We start from the raw sequence: 9,862 nt of genomic DNA on the forward strand, positions 1-9,862 counted from the left end.
CATTTAAATAATGCAAATGCAAATACCACCTCTTTGTAAACTCATCAACAAGTTTAGAACAAACAGACAAAGGGACATCAGATTTTCATGCTTGCTGGATGACCTCAACTACAATGAAATTAGCAGAAGGACCTCAACTACAATGAAACTAGTGGAAGAAATGAGCAAGGTTTTAAAAAAAAAAAAGTCTTTTAGTTGTGAAAGTAGCTGAATACTTTCTCAACAGTCATTAGTCTAAAATCTAAAAAGTGCATTTTTACTATTCTAAACTGAACTAAGACAAGAAACTAGAACAACTAAACCATATATTTTGAAAGGTTCTGGGATAATTTTAAAATAACAGCAGGTGATTTTTATTTGATCTCCATCATATGAAGCCAAGCCAAACTGCAGTCTAGATTAAGTGAAACAGTAAGCATATGTGTATTCAGAAAGCATTAGTAAATGCACCAAGCACTGTTGTTTAGGTGACATTAAGATCAAGGAGACTACTCATGTATTTGAAGCTTTGAATATGCTTAAATTTTTTTTGCTAGGTTAGGGACAAATTTGAAAGAAATTTCAGTAGCCATAAAGATATTTTAGCCTTAGTTTATTAAGCAATGATAAAAGAATCATAGAAGGGCTGGAAATAGGAAATAATATTTGAATTAAATTTATTAGAATATAGACAAATAAAAAAAAGAAAATTAGACAGTAGCTAGTCTTTGATTTCAAAGGAGCACACTTTAAGAAATTAGAGAAATAACTTAACAAATATTTGAACGAGGCAGAACCTCAGATCTCTTTACATCAAAGTAAGTCCTAAATCCAAATTACATCGGGTGTCAAACTTCTGTGTCTGAAAAAGATGCACCAGATTCATCACCAATCTGATGAAACTAGATTATGTCTTTTTTTTTCTATAATGCATAATTTCTTAAAGAAAGGCACTTTCACCTATTTATATTAATAATAATTAAAAAACTTTCCATCATTGCCTGCATATGCTTTGCCCCGTGACTTGAGTATACTTAGTGAAAACTTGTTCCCTGTTGAGTCAGGTGAAACCAAGTCCTGATTTGTTTTATAGCCATTATTCACTATCTTATTTTACCTTTCTCCTTATGGATTTAGATTGTTCTTTATGATCTTATTAGGTCTTAGCTTTTGCCCTTCATTGAATTTCTCAAACATGCTCAAACAAAACTGAGCATTGGCATTTATCTAATCTTGATCCCAGAGGTTCAACACCATGTTAATAACAAAAAGTTGTGAGTTTGAGTGATGCACGCATTCTCATCAAAGATAAAGTTTAATATCCTCTTAAATAGTCCCATTAAAATTTAGTATAATTCGGTTGAGCTAACATAATTTAATTATTTTGAAAATTTTTAATGATAGTAACTGAGATGTGTGAGTTTTATAAAGTATTATTTATCCTCTGTGGTTTTATAACTACAGAGGACAAAGGATCGGTCATCATTGTTTTCTTTGGTAACCGTGCAATCATTCATTGTTTTTAGGTGGACTTCAACTTTTAGAAGTTAATGTCCTGTTAAGTTCTACTTATCATTATACTTTACAGTATTAGGTATTAAATACTAATTTCAAATAAATGACTTGACTCAGAAAAATATTATTAGTTAAATAATGTTATTTTACAGTAAGATGGTGTTTACAATCTTATAAAGCTGTGGTATTTGGTGGCTAAAACATTTTCTTATAGACCTACTTAACTTTTGTAAAAAAAGGAAGAAAGATTAATATAAAATTTTTTTAAAGGGAAGCCTAATGATAGTGAAACATATTTTGGCCAGGAATCCTTATTATAAAATCTTATCACTTTTACAGCTTGTCTTTATTGAAAAAAAACCCCAAACATCTCCAAGGAAAACATTAAAGTAACTAACAACTTTGTCTTGTAAGAGGTGAGTTGCCCCTAGATTAAAGAGCTTTGCAAGTTGAGCAGATGGGCACAATGCCGAGAAGTGAACTGTTAAAATTCAGACTCTCATATGTGAATTTGACTCTCTTTCCCATACCTTATAGCACAGCTACAGAGACTGTCCTCAAAGAAATGTGGACCTATTATATAAGAACTCCGTGAAATATATGTCATTCAGTTGTACTGCAAGACAATGTGTGTTTGCATGTATAGAGAATTTTTTTCTTTGCTTATCTTTTCAGTGTCAAACACTGTGACAATTTTAACTGGTTTGAAGACTCAAGGGTAAGGAAGAAAGTGTTGAATAAACTAAGGAGAAGTATAATTTTATCAACACCTTTTAAAAAATAAAAAAGTATGCATCATAAAGTATTAAATATTTTAAATATTCAGTCTTCTTACTAACTTCTAAAATAAATTCTGAAAAAGAACATTTAAATTACATGGTCCTTAAAAATATATTAGTTATATAGAATTGAGGTTAAGGAATGAATGTATTATATTAGATAAACCTTTCATATTATCCCTTTCCTGTATCAATTCATCTACTAAGTCTTTTCAAAGAAACTTTGAATATACTGACATCTACAACATTCAATCAATGGCTTTGTGACAGAGCTATAAATACCTGTGTAGCAAGAGGGGAAGGGAGAGACTATTTGCAGAAACCAAGGATTATGGCACATCTGCAATCACCTACAACGTCAGCATTCATACAGTAAAATGGATGATGATAAAAAACATACACCTGAGGGGAATACATTATCTGAAGCTAGCATAAGCGGCATAAATGCTTCATTACCGTGAAACTGGTGCATAGTACATGACAGCAGAGAAAGTCAGTTGAGACAGGTCATTTTAATTTTTATTGATAATATGATCACAGGTGTGCTTTTAATCATTTCACCACTTCAGGTTTCTTATCAACTGTCACTAGTAATTTCATATGACAAGCACGGTGCCCTTGTGACATTACAAATACAATCTACAGTTACTTATAATGCCTGCTGACTGGCAAGCCACTCTTTCTATTGCCAGGGCACAACTCCAGAAACTCTAGTTATTTAGTAAACTAGAGATCACTCAACCTCTCCATGATGCCCTGTGGCATTTGCATTTTATGCAAAGTTTGGCTGATGTAATCAACGTAGGCAAAAGTTTTGACAGTGTTCTCCCAAAGTAACAGTGCCTTCTGGGTGAAGATGAGATGGTAAAGAGGCAGGACAGGATTCAGAAGGACCATGAATGGTATAGGATCAAAAAGCTCAGATCATGTAGGGACATATCATTAAACTGAAATCCAGGACAGACCCAGAATTTCAGAAAATCTTAATTGAATCTGTTGTATGGCATGCCTCAGTTTAGCCCTAACAACACTGCAGTGTCTGAGGTCTAGCTGGAGCCAAGAACGTATGATTCAGGAAGAAGTATTCACAATAGTGAATAAATACTGTATTGTAAGAACACAGGCAAAAAGTATTGGAACTGCAAAAGCAATACATACTCAGTTTACATACTATTTGGATAATGAATCATACATATGTATGCATAATGCTTTTAATCAGAAACTTCACATCTCCCTTCTTTGCCCTGTATACTTAAGATGAGTCCTAGAATGAGGAGTTCTACAAAACACAAGTAATGTGAAAAAGTGTTATAATATTGTAATTTATTTTTTTCCCCTGAAATTCATGCTACCATTAAGATATATATGGAGTTTTTGAAAACAAATACTATGGGTAAAGTTAAAATACAAATTTTGTCTGAGTCTACTGATAAGATCTATCAAACAAGCTATTCCACCATAACATATACATTAAAATTCAGACCTCATATAGTGTTAAATTGCTCATTTTAAGGTATATTTCCTGTATAAAATTTTTGACCTTCACAACTAACTTAATCAGGACCGCATAAACACTAATTTATCATTAATAATAGTATTGCTTATTCTTATATATCTCAACACAGAGAAATGCATTTTAGTCTTACAAGAGATTGTCACACTAAAATTTACTGTTGACTTTATAATGCTGTTTTAGCGTGTGAATTACAAGGACAATTACAAAAGAGCTCTTAGAAGCCTCCAATGAATTTTTAATGTGAAATGGAGGTCTTCTATGTGAGTGACAATTAGAATAAAAGAACTAATATTCTATTATACACTAATAAACACAATGCCGTTTACTATAGTAATGTCATACTGGAGCCACTAATAACCAGGAGTAAAATATAGCTTCTATTGGTAAAAAGTGCTTTGACATGTTATTAATAATATATGTGCTCACATCTGCCTTCCTTCATTCCCTTCACAGTTTTGTTTCATTTGTTTTGCAACTGTTTTTTGTTGTAGATGCATGTAATCTTCATACCAGCATAGTATGAATCTGATAATTAAATGTAACTGCCATTGTAGTAAGTTAAGAAATCCAGAAGGAAAAAGCCCAACTTTCCTAGTAGTTACACTTATTCCTCAGTAACAGATGTAATGATATCAGAAATAACATGCTAATATAATTTTTCCTTTCTTAAAATATTTTACTTTAAGATGACAGTTATAAAAATAGGAGCAGCAGGATTTAAACTGTTCCATTTCAGAATATTCAAATATTTTCAATGTGCTGAAAATTATTTCCCGTGAGAGAAGGATGAACAGAAGGAATCTATTCTCTTCTGTTTCCTATTTGCTTAGCACAGGTGTCAACCGAAGTAACAACACAGCTAACAGAAGGGCTAAAATTTTGGCTTCACTGAAGTAAATGGCAAATCTCCCATTGACTTTAATGGGTCAGAGTTTTTCTAAAACTGTTTTTAAAATCACAGTTACCAGAGTGTGAGACACCGCTGAAGAGTCTACTTTCTCCTCTGGTGTGAGATGAAGGCAGATTGGATGTACATGGTAGTCAGAGCAGAACATTGAACACTGCCTCTTCATAGGAAAGTTAATATGCTGCAGAATGTAGAGGTATTTCAACTAAAAACAATGAATAACTTGCTTCTTTCATTTGACATTGTCTCATAAATAAAAGATAAGAGGATGGTGAATTATAGTTTGTAAACACTAGAGCCAAATAATCATTGTTGATTGTTAATAAACTGCAATGAAAACTGATTCATACAAACCAGAAGTTGTACTGCAGCAATAAATATCTAGGAGGGCACTGTACGTTAATAACAATTGTTATGCTGGTTCTTTGAATATTAATTTCTATTTGCATAGCTGTTGGCTAGAAACCAATGGGAAAATATTTCTTCAGCAGGTTGAAACAAATCAGCCTGTCAACAACTCACTTTTCTGCCATATTTCAAATTCAAAATATTTCCACTTTGCCATGATAAGTCACCCTGCTTGACAAACACAGAAGACTAAAATTTAAAATTAAATATATTGCTATAAAAATTTAAAAGCATATCGTGATAACCTTTTACAATAGGTATTACATCAACACTGAGAAACTCTGCCTTTTTCCTTCATATTCATTGCTTTCAGAAAGCTCTTTCTCCATTTTAACAAGGTAATTCTAGTGATACTGGTATTAGAAGTTCCATAGAATGGTATAGTCTCTGGCAGCTATCAAGGGTAGACCCTCTGTAGTGAATCCCATTGTCAAAGCTGTTGAAGCATGCTTTGCACACACAAAATTACTACAGCTGATCCAAATTCTACAGTAATTACAGTATTAGAATAAATGGAAACATGTCAGCACATCACCTAAGAATCCTCTGGCAGTACAAAGATAAGTACAATTGCTGTGCACAGCTTTGTCTAAGCCTTTTTATGACAGTCTCCAAGATTCTGCTACATAAGTAGTAAATGATCAGCTTTCAGACTCCTTTGTTAATTCCCAACAATAGTAACCAAAAAATAGTTGCACATTTTGTGGCTGACTGGAGTTATTTGTGTTTGCCAATATCTTTGAGGCATGGACAGAGGTAAAGAGATAGGACACAATACAAAATTTTCTTCCGTATTTGAAGAAAAGAGATCCAGCTGATGAAATTCAAAGCTAGAAGGTTGCTATCTTTTTATTGCATTTTTAAAAAATTACAAATTCCTGATTACCTTCCTTTTCTCAATTCCAACATTTCATCTTTTTCAGGACCTACCAGTCCAGTGCAGTTTACAATGGGTGACCAAAACCCCCAGAGGCACATGTTCCTTTCTCCTTATGTTTGGAACTTTCTGTGTTCCCTGGAGTTTATGCTTGTAGGCTGGCAAGGATGAACAAGGTTAGATCACAGGCTACCAAGAATACATGTGATTCAGCTTAAATGCTAGTAACTTCCCATGTGTGTAGATTAGCCTAAAAAATTAATATGACCTGTCACAATCAAGCCTATTAGAACCATATGCTTTTCCAAAACCTTGAATGTTACACTGCAATAAAACAAAGAACTCCCTGCTCACCCCCCTGCCAAGAGCCCCTCAAAGGAATGAAGGTTCATTTAACTTTTATAATCAATACCACTGTCAGCAAAAAAATATCTTGTGTTCCCCAGCTTACTTGCAGACCAACAGAACCTGCAATGTAAGAAAAAAAAAAAGCCTGCACAATTAGTCATTGAATGCATATATATACACACACATGTATACAAACAGAATATTCTTTCAGAACTAGTATGTGTGCTTTCTGATAGTGTAAACATAGGTATAAAAGCAACTGCGCAGTTAAGTATTTCCTTCTTCATGTCCTGAAAAACATTCAAAAAGTATAGCAAGTAACATGCTGACATTAAACATATATTGTCAGATTCACCTAATTACCCAGTCTTTTTAGGCTGGCAGTGAACGGCCTCGCTTTCTGAGAGCTGGTGAATGTCAAATTGTTTTGGTTTTAATTTTGTAATATGTTTGAAAATATTACTGTATAATGTAGATGTCTTGAAATGTCCCTATCTTAAATGGAAAAAAAGAACGCCCTCCCTCCAAAAAAGGTAACAACAAAGCATCATGTCTATGAAGCTTATATTTTCTCCTGGCCTAGACAAGTCCTAATCACAGATGAAAACCACTCTGCACTGGGTCCTGGGGGAGTACAGAAGGAAAAAGGAGATTAAGAACTTAAAAAACAAGGAAAGCCTATGTTTCCTATGCCAAAGAGCTCATGTTCCACTTGCATCTTTCATAAAGTGGGCTTATTTTAGTGTTTATTGATTTTTTTTTTCAGATCAAACCATGTGTGAGTTCAATCTATGTGTAAGAAGTCAAACTGTCCCAATTTCAAGCAAATATGATGATCATAAGAATTCTAAACATAACATTCAAAACTATGTATTCATATCAGTCCCTTTAAAAGGTTTACAGTATTTAATTTCCACTTTCCAATTTTAACAATGACAGCATTTGTATTAAAAGAAAACAATAAAAAGAACTTTTCTGAACCTGAAATAGTAGCACCAGAAATAAAAACCTCTCTTTACTGATGGAAGTTGAGTTGCCTACAAGCAAGACTCATTATGACCTCAAATTAGTGATCGCATATTTCTTATACAGCAGACTGATTATTACCATCTAAAGCAACAAGACACTCAATCCCTGATTTATTTCCCATTACACAGCAATACAGAGAATGGCTAAAGGCTTTTCAAGATATACAGTGAAATATAAAGTTCAACAAGGAACTAAAACTGCTATAAAACAAACTATACCACAACTACTGATAAAAAATATATAAGTGCCAAGGTTTGTCTTAGTACAGTAAATTCAATATATGTGATCCAACATGTGCACTTCCACCTCCCTGTGCAAGACCAAAGGAAACGTCTCCTAAAATGTATTGTTGTTTGCAGATACCACACACACACATACAAAAACAAACAAACAAACAAGCAAAAGGCACATCCATGAGTTAGACCATGGAAAAGAGAAATATTCTATAGAACCTTCACTGCAAAATACAGAGTAGTAAATCAAAAGTGCTTAATATTTAATAAATAACATTACACAGAGATGGTGGCGGGGGGGGGGGGGGGCCGATCTAGCCATTGTACCATTTCCAGGCAATTTTAATTTAACAGTACAGTTAACATCTTTACCAGATTTGTCGGTTTTAAGCAAGAAGACCAAAAAGCAAAGAGAGAATGTAAGTACCTTAATGATGTCACAGTGCCAGGATTCTAGATAAAAACGGGGTTTGCAGAGTTAATTATGACTTTCCCATAGACTATGGCCATTGTGTTATTTAAATTTCTTATTCTTCACCCAAGCAATAAAAAGACACGTGGTATATGAAGCAGGTCAAAAGAGTACCAGCAATACAGATACAATGAACTGCAAAGGTCTATAGTTCTTTCAAGCCCTTTGTCCATGGGTCACGTTGGGTTGTTTTGACTGAGTTAAAGAATTATTTCACTCTCCTTTAGAGAGCAGGACAGAAAGCAAAGTGTTGACTATAAAATAAGAAAGGAAAAACTCCATGTAGATGGACTTTAGAGGTCTACATAGAGGATGCTTGTCTTCAGTGTTGCCTGGTAGCATGGTTTTAGGAATACTCATACCTCAGTCCCATAAATTATTAGCTGATACACACTATTTTCATGTGCACACATGTGGCATCCAAGGCAACTGTGATTTACTGCTCAGAGTCAGTATCTGAATGCATGTAAAATGTATGCATACAGACAGAGCCAGAAAGATTTTCCATGAGCTTAGTAACACAGTATAGTACATATCCTATAAGGAGAGAATGAATCATAAATCTCATAATGTGTACTTGTGTTAGTTATGGAAGTAATTTTCTCATGTAGTCCTGATCAGAGATGTACAGGTAAAGAAAATGAAAGCTTCTGGAAAGAAAAAGCCTCATGTAAACATTTCAATGAACAGTTCATGGGAAATCACAACTCCACAACATCTGCTTTGACCCTACAAATAAAATTAATATAAACTAAGTACATAAATAACTTACTATGCACATATCAACATAATCAATAAACAAACTCCTAATCACAACTGCCATTATGATTTGTAGTGAAAAATAAGAATAAAGAGATAATTGCAATCAGAAAACATGCTGAGTAGAAATAAATTACAGTGGATTTTAAACAGTGTTAAAGAAAAGGTGTTCAGCAGAAGTTTACTGTAGCATATGAAAAGCCCCCAAAACATGAGGCCAAATTACATCTTCCTCTCCTTATCCCTCATCGCTGTTTTTCTGAAGTGTGAAACTCAATTCCTTTTCCTTTGCTGACTTTGTTTATAGCTTGAAACAAATGTAGACCTAAATCTACCATCAGCTTCAGACAGTCTCTCTGAGAGAACAAACTCTGAAGACTCATGTATTTTTTTATTCCATGTTACCACATCATCACTTGTAGTTCTGTCCTAGAGTATGTGTTTTCTTGCAACTTCTCAAACTTCTTTTTCTTGCACACAACTTCCCTATTCACTATTTTGCTCTGTTTTTGCTTTTGAAAGACTTTTCTGCACTCCATAAGAACATCCCTGTAGCTTGGGGTTTTTTGTCTTCTTTCCACCCAAAGTCACCAGTATTGATTCCCTTTGGGTTTTTTTCTCTCTCTCCTCCCCATACTCCTCCCAGATTTATGCTTCTAGCCTCTAGCTGAAGAGGTTAACACATGCTCCTGCTTTTCCCCAAAGTCACCTTTCCCTTCCTTTCCTCTTCTGGTATTTCTCTTTCACTTCTGTGATGGAGTGTGGACTTGTGGTATTCTTAAAGGGTATTCTATAGCAGAAATCCACCATGTGCGAAAAAAAGGAAAATGGGCAAGATCCTTAATTTCAGGAGACACAATTCTATTCCTAACTGATTGCCAGATTTTGCTTGTCTTCTTCCTGTTCTCTACCCCGATTTCATCTTTGGTGAGTAAATCAGTTGCCACTTTTCTTTTCCTCCTGTCGGTCTCTCATCTTACTGCTGATTTTCTTCTTTCTGTGACCTTCTATCTCCTTCCTGCTCTAGATAATACTATGTT

The sequence above is a fragment of the Pygoscelis adeliae genome, unplaced genomic scaffold, assembly GCF_000699105.1.
Source record: "Pygoscelis adeliae isolate BGI_AS28 unplaced genomic scaffold, ASM69910v1 Scaffold45, whole genome shotgun sequence".
In the NCBI taxonomy this organism is placed as follows: domain Eukaryota; kingdom Metazoa; phylum Chordata; class Aves; order Sphenisciformes; family Spheniscidae; genus Pygoscelis; species Pygoscelis adeliae.